Raw genomic sequence first — 11,988 nt, forward strand, 5'->3', positions numbered from 1 at the left:
TCCTCGACGTGAAGCGTCGCAATACACCTCATAATCCTTGGTCTGATCTGGCAAAGTCAACACTGGTGATGTAACCAATCGTTTCTTCAACTCCTGGAAACTGGCCTCACATTCCTCGGTCCATATGAACTTGGTATCCTTCTTCAATAACTCCGTCATAGGCTTTGCAATCTTCAAGAAATTTTCAATGAATCTCTGGTAGTATCCCGCGAGTCCAAGAAAACTCCGGATCTCTCCAACTGTTTTTGGCGCTTCCCAATTTGTCACAGTGTCAACCTTGGTGGGATCTACTGCTATACCTTCTCCGGATATATCGTGTCCGAGAAATCCAACTTCCTTCAACCAAAATTCACATTTGCTAAACTTGGCATATAACTGATGTTCTATGAGCTTACCAAGTACCAAACGCAAATGCTCCTTATGTTCCTCTTCATTCTTCGAGTAAACCAGGATATCATCAATGAACACTACGACGAACTTATCCAAAAACTCCATAAATACTTTGTTCATCATGTTCATAAAATATGCAGGTGTGTTAGTCAGACCAAATGACATAACTGTATACTCATACAACCCATACCTGGTGGTAAAAGCCATCTTAGGTATATCCTGTTCTCGAATCTTCAACTGATGGTATCCTGATCGCAGATCGATCTCGGAAAATACCTTAGCTCCTTGCAATCAATCAAACAGATCATTGATCATCGGTAGTGGGTACTTGTTCTTGATTGTTACTTCATTCAATCCTCGATAGTCAACAACCATCCTTAACGATCCATCCTTCTTCTCCACTAGAAGTACTGGCGATCCCCAAGGTGAAGAACTTGGGCGAATATAACCTTTATTCAGTAACCCCTTAATCTGCTTCTTAATTTCTTCCAAATCCTTTGCGGGCATCCTATATGGTCTCTTAGATATTGGCTCTGTGCCTGGCAAAAGCTCAATCAAAAACTCAATATCTCTATCCGGTGGCATGCCTGGCAACTCTTCTGGAAATACATCAGGGAAATCCTTTACTACTGGTACTTCCTCCTGCACAACTCCTGTTAACGAATTTACTTGAGTCCTTTTCGGCACATGCCGGGATACATACTTGATCCTTCTTCCTTCCGGGGTGGTAAGCAAAATTGACTTACTGGCGCAATCGATGTTTCCTCCATACATCGACAGCCAATCCATACCCAGAATTACATCCAAACCTTGTGATTCCAAAATGATCAAATCCGAGGGGAAACACATGCCTACCTATACTCAATGGAAATTGAAAACATCCCTTACTAGCCATATACTCCACTCCTGGTGAGCTTACTAACATAGGTGTTCTAAGAACTTTGGTGGGCAGGTTATACTTATCCACAAATCCCCTTGATATGTATGAATGCGATGCACCAGTATCAAAAAGAACGAGTGCAGTAAATGACTTAACCAAAAACTTACCGATTACTGCATCCGGCTGCTCTTCAACCTCCTCTACGTTAACGTGGTTCACCTGTCCCCTATTGAAAGGGTTCGGCTTCTTCCCAGAGCTTCCATTTCTATTTCCATTCTGGGATTCAGGACATTCATTGGCATAATGTCCGGTCTTCTGGCACTCAAAGCAAGTGACTTGGCTCAGGTCTCTCTTAGCTGGGGTTGATGGGTTGGTACGGTTCTGGCGTTGCTTCCTACATTCCCATTACCATTCTTGGTGCCATTATGATTGTGCGAGCTACCGCCTCCATGGGTATGCTGAAAATGTCCTCCCGGTCTAGGGGTAAAACGTGGCTTCTGTTGAGCTCCTGAATTGTACTTCCCTTGTCCATACTTCCTCTTGCGATTCTCAATCTGCTGCTGCTTTCCTTCAATCATGAGAGCACGATCTACCAACTCCTGGTAGTTGTTGAAGGTTGCTACCATCAACTGCATGCTCAACTCATCATTCAGTCCTTCCAGAAACTTCTCCTGCTTAGCTGCATCCGTAGCAATGTCATCTGGGGCATAACGTGCTAGCTTACTAAAGTCCTCCACATACTGGCCAACTGTCCATCCTCCTTGGCGCAAGTTGCGAAACTCTCGCTTCTTCATGGCCATAGCTCCTGCTGAAACATGGGCAGTACGGAAAGCATGTTGGAACTGGTCCCATGTGACAGTGTCGATAGGGAAGGTGGTGGTGAAATTCTCCCACCATGATGCTGCGGGTCCTTCAAACTGATGTGCGGAAAACTTCACCTTTTCCGCATCTGTGCATCCTACCGTGGTCAACTCCCTTGCTGTCTTGCGGAGCCAATCATCTGCTACTATCGGCTCGGTGCTACTGGAAAACACCGGCGGATTCAGCCTAAGAAAACGGGCTAAGTGATCAACAGGTGGTGGTGGTGGTGGGTTGTTGTTGTTCCCCTGATTCTGATTCTAGACTAGCAACTGCATCAACATGTTCTGCTGCTAGATCAACTGGGTGAGCTCCGGTGGGAAGGTAAATCCGGGGTCACGTCTCGGAGGCATCTGAGGGTTTAGAAAAGATGAGATTTAAGAATAGAGAGGGGTCTAGAGAGAAAACACTACCCTTATGCACATGAGGCAAAAGCAAACAATTCACTTCATTCAATCAAACAAGGGCATACAATCGATCTAACTATCGCAAAGTGCTCGGACTACTATATTTACATGGTGGACTAATACTACTGATGGGGTGGTCTACTAGAAATATTCTTCGGTTGCAGACTCCATGATATCTGCTCCAGCTTCATCAACATAGTCATCATCGCTATCATCTGGATCCGAGTCGGTGTCGTCGATGATGATGTAGTCTTCCGGGCGAATCTCCTTGGGTTCTTCGTCTTCTTCTACTGGTGCAGGGCCTCCCATAAATATTCCAATCTTCTTGATCAGATCGTCATTCTTCTCCACTAATACTTCGATTTCCTCTTCATAATCTTCACGTGTAGCCTTGAATTCTTTCTCCAGTTCCTTGATTCTTGTCCTCGCCTTCTTCAGATCTATCATGTCTGCGCATATCTGGTTCTCCTGATGTCGAATGTGCTGGTTTAACTCCTGGATAAAAGTTGCAATTGATCTATCCTTCCTGGTGCTGATCATCTCCCAGTGCTCATCTCGGTGCCCACAAATCTGGTAGATTGTATCCTTGAGATCATTGCGGTAAACTTCTCCAATGCGTCCCATGGCGATGTGAGCTGCCATGCTCTTTCCTAGACTCCAAGTTGATGCATCAAAGGAAAACTCTATGGGCTCAGTGACTGGCATGAACGTCCTTCCTGAAACTTGAACTTGAATCATCCAGCGCTCTTCTTCAGGTAAAGTGGTGTTGTAAGTCCCGGTGAAGCTTGGTACTCCTATGTTCAGATATCTAGTGACTTCCTTCAAGTGACGTCCAAAGGGTGTATCTTCATCCGGTTGCGTGAACTTCTTCCTTGCATCCCCATCCTAAAAGAGTAGAAAAGATGAGGAGTCAGAATGAGAAGAGTGAGTAGTGATCTAGGGCTTTAGCTCAGTGGTCATGTCCTACAGTCAGCGTGTGCTCTAATACCATCTTGTAGCGACCAGACCTCAAACGGTCCAATCTTTGTGCTCCGGTGTCATCCCTGGATCAGTAATGCTGACACCACACAGTACTTGAAGGATTTATAATAGCGTAGCAATCACACACTTATTACATCGAGTGTCTCAAAAGAGAACTATTACAATAAATATGGCTTAAGGCCATCTAATAATGATAACAGCGGAAGGCTTGGAAGATAAGTGAGTCCATCAACTCCAACGGCATCACTAAGTATAGAACCACAACCTAAAAACACCTTACTCGTTGTCTGAAAAGTCTGCAATATGAACGTTGCAGCCCGAAACGGGTCAGCACATGGAATATGCTGGCAAGGTAACACATAGAGAATAACGGAAAAATAAAGCTATACTACATGCATATTTGGCTGGTGGAAAGCTCTATGGTTACAGTTTTGCGTAAAGCCAATTTTTCCCTACTGCAAAGGAATAAATTTTATTTAACTATCAAGGCGGTTGTTAAACATTGAGAGTCTAGACACCCTCTCAATCCCAATTAAACATCATCATTAAACAAACCCAACAAATTAATTAGAGTAACATGATGAGATTCACATGATAATCCAAGTACTAGATACTCAAGATGTCCATAACCGGGGACACGGCTAACCATGATTAGTTGATACACTCTGCAGAGGTTTGCGCACTTTTCCCCACAAGACTCGATCTCCTCTGTTGGGATTCTCGCACTACATGGTGTTTGAGAAACGGATGACCGAGACATAGTCTTTCAGAAGCGCTAACACCTTACGATCGGGTAGACCGTTACACCTACTTTCCCTTACATCTGCTAGTCTACCACTATAAGAGTTCGCACAACTTAGTCAACTATGCTAGAGACGATAGTAGCTTGTGGCTGCACACGGAAGTTTCTAGTATGAATAATCTCATGATCCCTTTGAGCCTGGGTGACGGTCCAAAAGAAAACAGGCAATCGCTGGAATACCCAGGTGCCTCAGTCCACCCAGATGTGTGTTTAAGTTGCCACCTTAGATAAACCATTAATTTAACAAACTCACATCTGTCATGGATTTCACTCACCCAATCCACGTCTACTAGCATAGCATGGCATAAGCAAACTTAGAAGTAACTCCCAAAGGTTTGATAATAAAACAAGTGATAGGTACTACCTCATCTACTTCCCAAACCCACAATTTAATTAGACCCTAATCATGCAATGTGTGAGGGCTGATCTAAATGCAATAAAAACTGGGTAGTAGGAGGTATGATCAAAATGTTACTTGCCTTGCTGATGATCCGCAAAACCTAGCGATTCGAAGTAGCAAGCGGCGCACTCCGGTTACTCTATCGCAAACAAACAAGCATACAATAAGTACTCCAGTAATGCATAGGTAAAACTCAAATAAGAGATCTAACCAGAAAATTTAACTTGAGAACTCCGGTTGGCAAAAAGAACCAAATCGAACGAAGCAACGAAAGACAAAACGGCAAAAGAAACAAGCTTCATTTACTATTCTGGATCTAGGTCAAATTTTACAGAAGCAAAAACTTGTTTGAGTTGGTTAAACGGAAAGAGGGTTTCAAGATGAAACTCCAGGTGCTTGAATCTCCTAATTCCGATAAACGAGCGAAAAGTTATACTAGAACGAAAATCGGATCAGAAATCACGATCAGAAAAATCGCGGATTTAATCTGAGAATAGAAAAATGACGAACAGATTAACGAACGAACGTTCGTTATCTGGATCTAGACGATGAACGCGTACGTTAAAACGAACGAATGAGCGAATGCTCGCTAAATAAACTAAACCAAAAAAACCGATCTAACAAAAAAGCGGATCTAAAAAAACCGAAAAAAACCCGACGAACGCGAACTCCGGCGGCAGCGGGTGGCGGCGGCGCGCAGCGGCGGTGGCGGCTTAGGGCGGCGGCGGCTTCGGCGGCTGGCGGCGGCGGCTTAGGGCGGCGGCGGCTTAGGGTTTGGGGCAGTGGGGCGTGGCTTTGGGCTGGCTCGGCCCGGGGTCGCGCTATATAAAGCCTCCCCCCGGAGGAGTCCGGGCCGGATACGGCCCGTTGGTCGGTTCGCGCGTTTTTTCTTTCATAATTACGCTCAGAAAAAAACAAAAGGAATACTAAACGGACTCCAAAAATCCCGAAATAAATTTTTTCCGGCTTCTAAAATCAAGCCGCACAGGATGAACATTTATTTGGGGCCTAAATGCAATTTTGAAAAACGCGCATTTTTCCTAAATTCAAATAAAATAGCAAATAAAACCAAAATAAAATCTTATTTGATTTTATTATTAAATCCTCAATATTTCTTTATTTTGGGAAAGTCATTTTATTCCCTCTCACATATTTTGATAATAGAAATAATTGAAGATAAAATAAATAAAATGGAATGATCCTATTTTCAAAATTTGAGAAAACTCAAATATGAAAATAACGAAATCCCCAACTCTCTCCGAGGGTCCTTGAGTTGCGTAGAATTTCTAGGATCAACCAAAATGCAATAAAATATGATATGCAATGATGATCTAGTGTATAACATTCCAAATTGAAAATTTGGGATGTTACCAGAAGAAACACTTTTAGTACCAATAACTTCATAAGTTCATCCATCTTTTCACTCAAAATATAAATTTCTTCTACCGCATGCACTTTTTTATTAGTAGATCTTTTGGTGTGCCATTGAGAATAATTAACCATAATATTATCTAGGAGTTTAGTAGCTCCTCCTAAAGTGATTTCCATAAAAGTGCCTCCCGCGCCGAATCTAAAAGATTTCTAGAAGCAAAAATCAATCCGGCGTAATTTTTTTGTATAATCATCCAAAGATTCAAACCATGTGTAGGGCAATTACATATCATTAATTTCATCCTCTCCCAAGCTTGTGCAGCATGTTCATGATCAAGTTGCTTAAAATTCATGATATCATTTCTAAGAGAGTTGATTTTAGCGCGCGGGGGGGGGGGGGATACTTAGAGATAAAAGCATCTTTGCACTTATACCATGAATCAATACTATTTTTAGGCAAAGACGAAAACCAAACTTTGGCATGATCTCTAAGCGAAAAAGGAAATAGCTTCAACTTAACAATATCATTGTCCATATCTTTCTTCTTTTGCATATCACACAAATCAACAAAGCTATTCAGGTGGGTTGCGGCATCTTCACTAGGAAGGCCGGCAAATTGATCTTTCATGACAAGATTCAACAAAGCAGCATTAATTTCACAAGATTCGGCATCGGTAATAAGAGCAATCGGAGTAGTATTATCTTGAGCCATCGTGACAAGCAAGCAATCCAACACACAAGCAAACAAGAAGCAAGCGAAAAAGAGGCGAACAAAAAAGAGGGGGTGAATAAAACAGCAAGGGTGAAGTGGGGGGGAACGAGCGGCAAATGAAAAATAATGTAGTGCGAGGGATAAGAGTTTGTGATGGGTACTTGGTATGTCTTGACTTGTGCATAGACTCCCTGGCAACGGCGCCAGAAATGGCTCGTTGTCGGAAGTCAAATCTTGACTTGACTTGGCGCAAATCTCCCCGGCAACGGCGCCAGAAATCCTTCTTGCTACCTCTTGAGCACTGTGTTGGTTTTCCCTTGAAGAGGAAAGGGTGATGCAGTAAAGTAGCGTAAGTATTTCCCTCAGTTTTTTAGAACCAAGGTATCAATCCAGTAGGAGACCACGCTCGAGTCCCACACACCTACACAAACAAATAAGAACCTCGCAACCAACGCGATAAAAGGGGTTGTCAATCCCTTCACGGTCACTTACGAGAGTGAGATCTGATAGATATGATAAGATAATAATTTTGGTATTTTTGTGATAAAGCGGAAAAGTAAATAATGCAAAGATAAAATACGACAGAAAATAGCTTGTTGACGAAAGATTAATAAGATGGAAAATAGACCCGGGGGCCATAGGTTTCACTAGTGGCTTCTCTCAAGAGCATAAGTATTACGGTGGGTAAACGAATAACTGTCGAGCAATTGATAGAATTGAGCAGAGTTATGAGAATATCTAGGTATGATCATGTATATAGGCATCACGTCCGAGACAAGTAGACCGAAATGATTCTGCATCTACTACTATTACTCCACACATCGACCGCTATCCAGCATGCATCGAGAGTATTAAGTTCATAAGAACAGAGTAATGCTATAAGTAAGATGACATGATGTAGAGGGATAAACTCATGCAATATGATATAAACCCCATCTTTTTATCCTTGATGGCAACAATACAATACGTGCCTTGCTGCCCCTGCTGTCACTGGGAAAGGACACCGCAAGATTGAACCTAAAGCTAAGCACTTCTCCCATTGCAAGAAAGATCAATCTAGTAGGCCAAACCAAATTGATAATTCGAAGAGACTTGCAAAGATAACCAATCATACATAAAATAATTCAGAGGAGATTCAAATATTGTTCATAGATAAACTTGATCATAAACCCACAATTCATCGGATCTCGACAAACACACCACAAAATAAGATTACATCGAATAGATCTCCAAGAAGATCAAGGAGAACTTTGCATTGAGATCCAAAGAGAGAGAAGAAGCCATCTAGCTAATAACTATGGACCCGAAGGTCTGAAGTAAACTACTCACACATCACCGGAGAGGCCATGGAGTTGATGTAGAGGCCCTCCGTGATCGATGCCCCCTTCGACGGAGCTTTGGAAAAGGCCCCAAGATGGGATCTCTCGGGTACAGAAGGTTGCGGCGGTGGAATTAGGTTTTCGTGGTGCTCCTGGATGTTTGCGGGGTACGTGGATATATATAGGAGGAAGTAGGTCGGTGGAGCAACGAGGGGCCCACGAGGGTGGAGGGCGCGCCCCTGCCTCATGGCCTCCTCGATTGTTTCTTGACTCCCACTCTAGGTCTCCTAGATCACGTTTGTTGAGAAAATCACGTTCCCGAAGGTTTCATTCCGTTTGGACTTCGTTTGATATTCCTTTTCTGCGGAACACTAAAATATGCAAAAAAACAGCAATTTGGGTTGGGCCTTCGGTTAATAGGTTAGTCCCAAAAATGATATAAAAGTGTAAAATAAAGCCCATTAACATCCAAAACAGATAATTTAATAGCATGGAGCAATGAAAAATTATAGATACGTTGGATACGTATCATAGAGATACTACTTGTGCATCCAAAAAGCCTTAAACCCAAAAATCTTATTTTGAGAGTCCACCATACCTACCTATGGATTGAGCAAGATCCTTCAAGTAAGTTGTCATCGGTGCAATAAGGCAATAAAAATTCCTTCTAAATGTGTTTGATCATGTAGTGTAAGAGAAATTAAGCGTTGTACGAACTTGTGATCGCAAAGTAATAAAAGCGATGGACTGCATAATAAAGGTTGCTTTCATAAGGGGCAATATAACATGCCGTTCTTTTGCATTAAGAGATTGTGCATACAAACCAAAAAGCGCATGACAAGCTCTTCTTCCCACTGCGAAGGGCCTATCTTCTACTTTTATGTATTTAGTTTTTATGCAAGAGTCAAAGTATTCCTCCCTGTTCCTTTTTATTTCCTATTTTTGCAAGCATCATGTGGTGGGAAAAGATCTATGCACATGTATCCAATTGGATATGAGTGAGCATGAGTTATTATTGTTGACATCACCCTTTAGGTGAATGAGTTGGGAGGCGAAACTATAAGCCCCTATCTTTCTATGTGTCCGGTTAAAACTTTTTGCTCATATATATTATGAGTGTTAGAAATTATAGAAGATTAAATGATGGTTGAGTATGTGGACTTTCCAAAAGGCTCCGATACAAGACCCTTCCTGAAAATATGATGAATTGTAGTTGCAAAGTTGACTGAAAACATAGTTTGTTAGTTTTCAATAAAGTTAATGCTTTCTACTTCAATGTTGTGATGATTTGTTACTTGTTCATGAGAAGTTATATGATAAATCTTGTTGTTGTTATAGTAATATGCATGATGCTACTATGTTCGTATTTTTTTTATCGACACCTCTCTCTAAGTATGTGGACATGTTTTTCAATATCGGTTTTCACTTGTGGACAAGCGAGGTCTAAGCTTGGGGAGTTGATACGTCCATTTTGCATCATGTTTTCATACTATTATTTATAATGTTTTTATGCATAATAATGCTTTATGGAGTAACTCTAATGCATTTTCTCTCATAATATGGACACAAAGAGGGAGAATGTCGGCAGCTAGAATTCTAGACCTGAAAAAGCTAGTCAGAGCTACCTATTCTGCACAACTCCAAATGAGATGAAATTTTACGAAGAATTATTTTGGAATATATAAAAATACTAGAACAAATAACTGCCAGAGGGGGGGTGCCAGGTGCCCACGAGACACGAGGGCGCGCCAGGCCCCCCAGGCGCGCCTTGGTGGGTGGTGGGCAGCTCGGCCCACCTCCAGTGCCCATCTCCTGGTATATAAGTCATTTTGACCTAGAAAAAAATAAGGAGAGGATTTTCGGGATGGAGCGCCACCGTCTCGAGGTGGAACTTGGGCGGGAGCACTTTTGCCCTCCGGCGGAGCGATTCTGCCAGGGGAACTTCCCTCCCAGAGGGGGAAGTTGAAGCCATCGTCATCACCAACAACCCTCTCATCTTTGGGAGGCCAATCTCCATAAACATCTTCAACAACACCATCTCCTCTCAAACCCTAGTTCATCTCTTGTGTTCAATCTTTGTATCGGAACCTCGGATTGGTACCTATGGGTGACTAGTAGTGTTGATTACATCTTGTAGTTGATTACTATATGGTTTATTTGGTGGAAGATTATATGTTCAAATCCATTATGCTATTTAATACCCCTCTGATCTTGAGCATGGATATCATTTGTGAGTAGTTACTTTTGTTCTTGAGGTCACGGGAGAAGTCATGTTGCAAGTAATCATGTGAACTAGATATGTGTTTGCTATTTTGATGATATGTATGTTGTGATTCCCTTAGTGGTGTCATGTGAACGTCGACGACGTGGCACTTCACCATCTTTGGGCCTAAGGGAATCCATTGCAGAGTAGTTATTAGATGATGGGTTGCTAGAGTGACAGAAGCTTAAACCCTAATTTATGTGCTACTTCAAAAGGGACCGATTTGGATCCATATGTTTAATGTTATGGTTAGATTTTATCTTAATACTTTTCTAGTAGTTGCGGATGCTTGTGAAGGGGTTAATCATAAGTGGGAGGTTTGTTCAAGTAAGAACAACACCCAAGCACCGGTCCACCCACATATCAAATTATCAAAGTAGTGAACACGACTCAAACCAATATGATGAAAGTGACTAGATGAAATTCCCGTGTACACTCAAGAACGCTTTGCTTATTATAAGAGATTGTTTTGGCTTGTCCTTTGCCACAAAAGGATAGGGCTACCTTGCTGCACTTTATTTACCGTTACCATTACTTGCTTGTTACAAGTTATCTTCCTATCAAACTACCTATTACCGACAATTTCAGTGCTTGCAGAAAATACCTTGCTGAAAACTACTTGTCATTTCCTTCTGCTCCTCGTTGGGTTCGACACTCTTACTTATGAAAAGGACTACTATTGATCCCCTTGTGGGTCATCACAAGGTAGTATACTCAGTGCCCATGACCTTGCCATTTTAAGCCGTGCACTTCATAGTGACCACACCTATAACCTCGAGGCTATCATTGCACGCCATTTGCACACTAATAGGACTAAGGGTAAAATTCATGGTGGCATCTATGCCACTCGCTTGGCAAGACGTTTCAATGTTGCTATATGCCCCCATGATTACTTGTTACCTAGAGCTTACTTGGACCACCAGTTGATGGAAAATTATCACTTTATTGATGCCCCTGAGCCTTCTCACCACATTCGCTATAACTTCGTTTCTAGTGAGGACACATGTGATATTATTCCGTTGCCTGCACCTGATTTTTTTGATTCTCATGCCAGGAACGGATACACTGTCCTACCAGCGGACATCATTGCTTACCTGAACGTGTTGGCAGCGACAGAGGACGAGACCCAGGACTGGGACACTCAAGTGTCGCTGCCTCAACACTTTCATATGCGTATTATACATCTATGTAGTATCTATAATTTTCTATTGTTCCAATGCCAATATTATACATATTCACATACTTTTGGCAACAATTTATATGATTTATTGGACTAACATATTGATCCAGTGCCCAGCGCCAGTTCCTGTTTGTTGCATGTTTTTTGTTTCGCAGAATATCCATATCAGATGAAGTCCAAACGCGATAAAACTTTACAGAGATTTTTTTGGAATATATGTAAATTTTTGGAAGAAGAATCAACACAAGACAATGCTCAAGGGGCCCACTAGGCACCAGTGCGCGCCAAGGGAGCCCAGGCACGCCCTAATTGGTAGTGGCCACCGTGTAAGGCGGTTGTTGCCCTTATTATGCCGCAAGAAAGATAATTTATGGATAAAAACCCCCTCAAAATTTCAGCCCAATCGTAGTTACGGATCTCCATGA

This window comes from Triticum aestivum, chromosome 7A (assembly GCF_018294505.1).
Source record: "Triticum aestivum cultivar Chinese Spring chromosome 7A, IWGSC CS RefSeq v2.1, whole genome shotgun sequence".
Taxonomy (NCBI): domain Eukaryota; kingdom Viridiplantae; phylum Streptophyta; class Magnoliopsida; order Poales; family Poaceae; genus Triticum; species Triticum aestivum.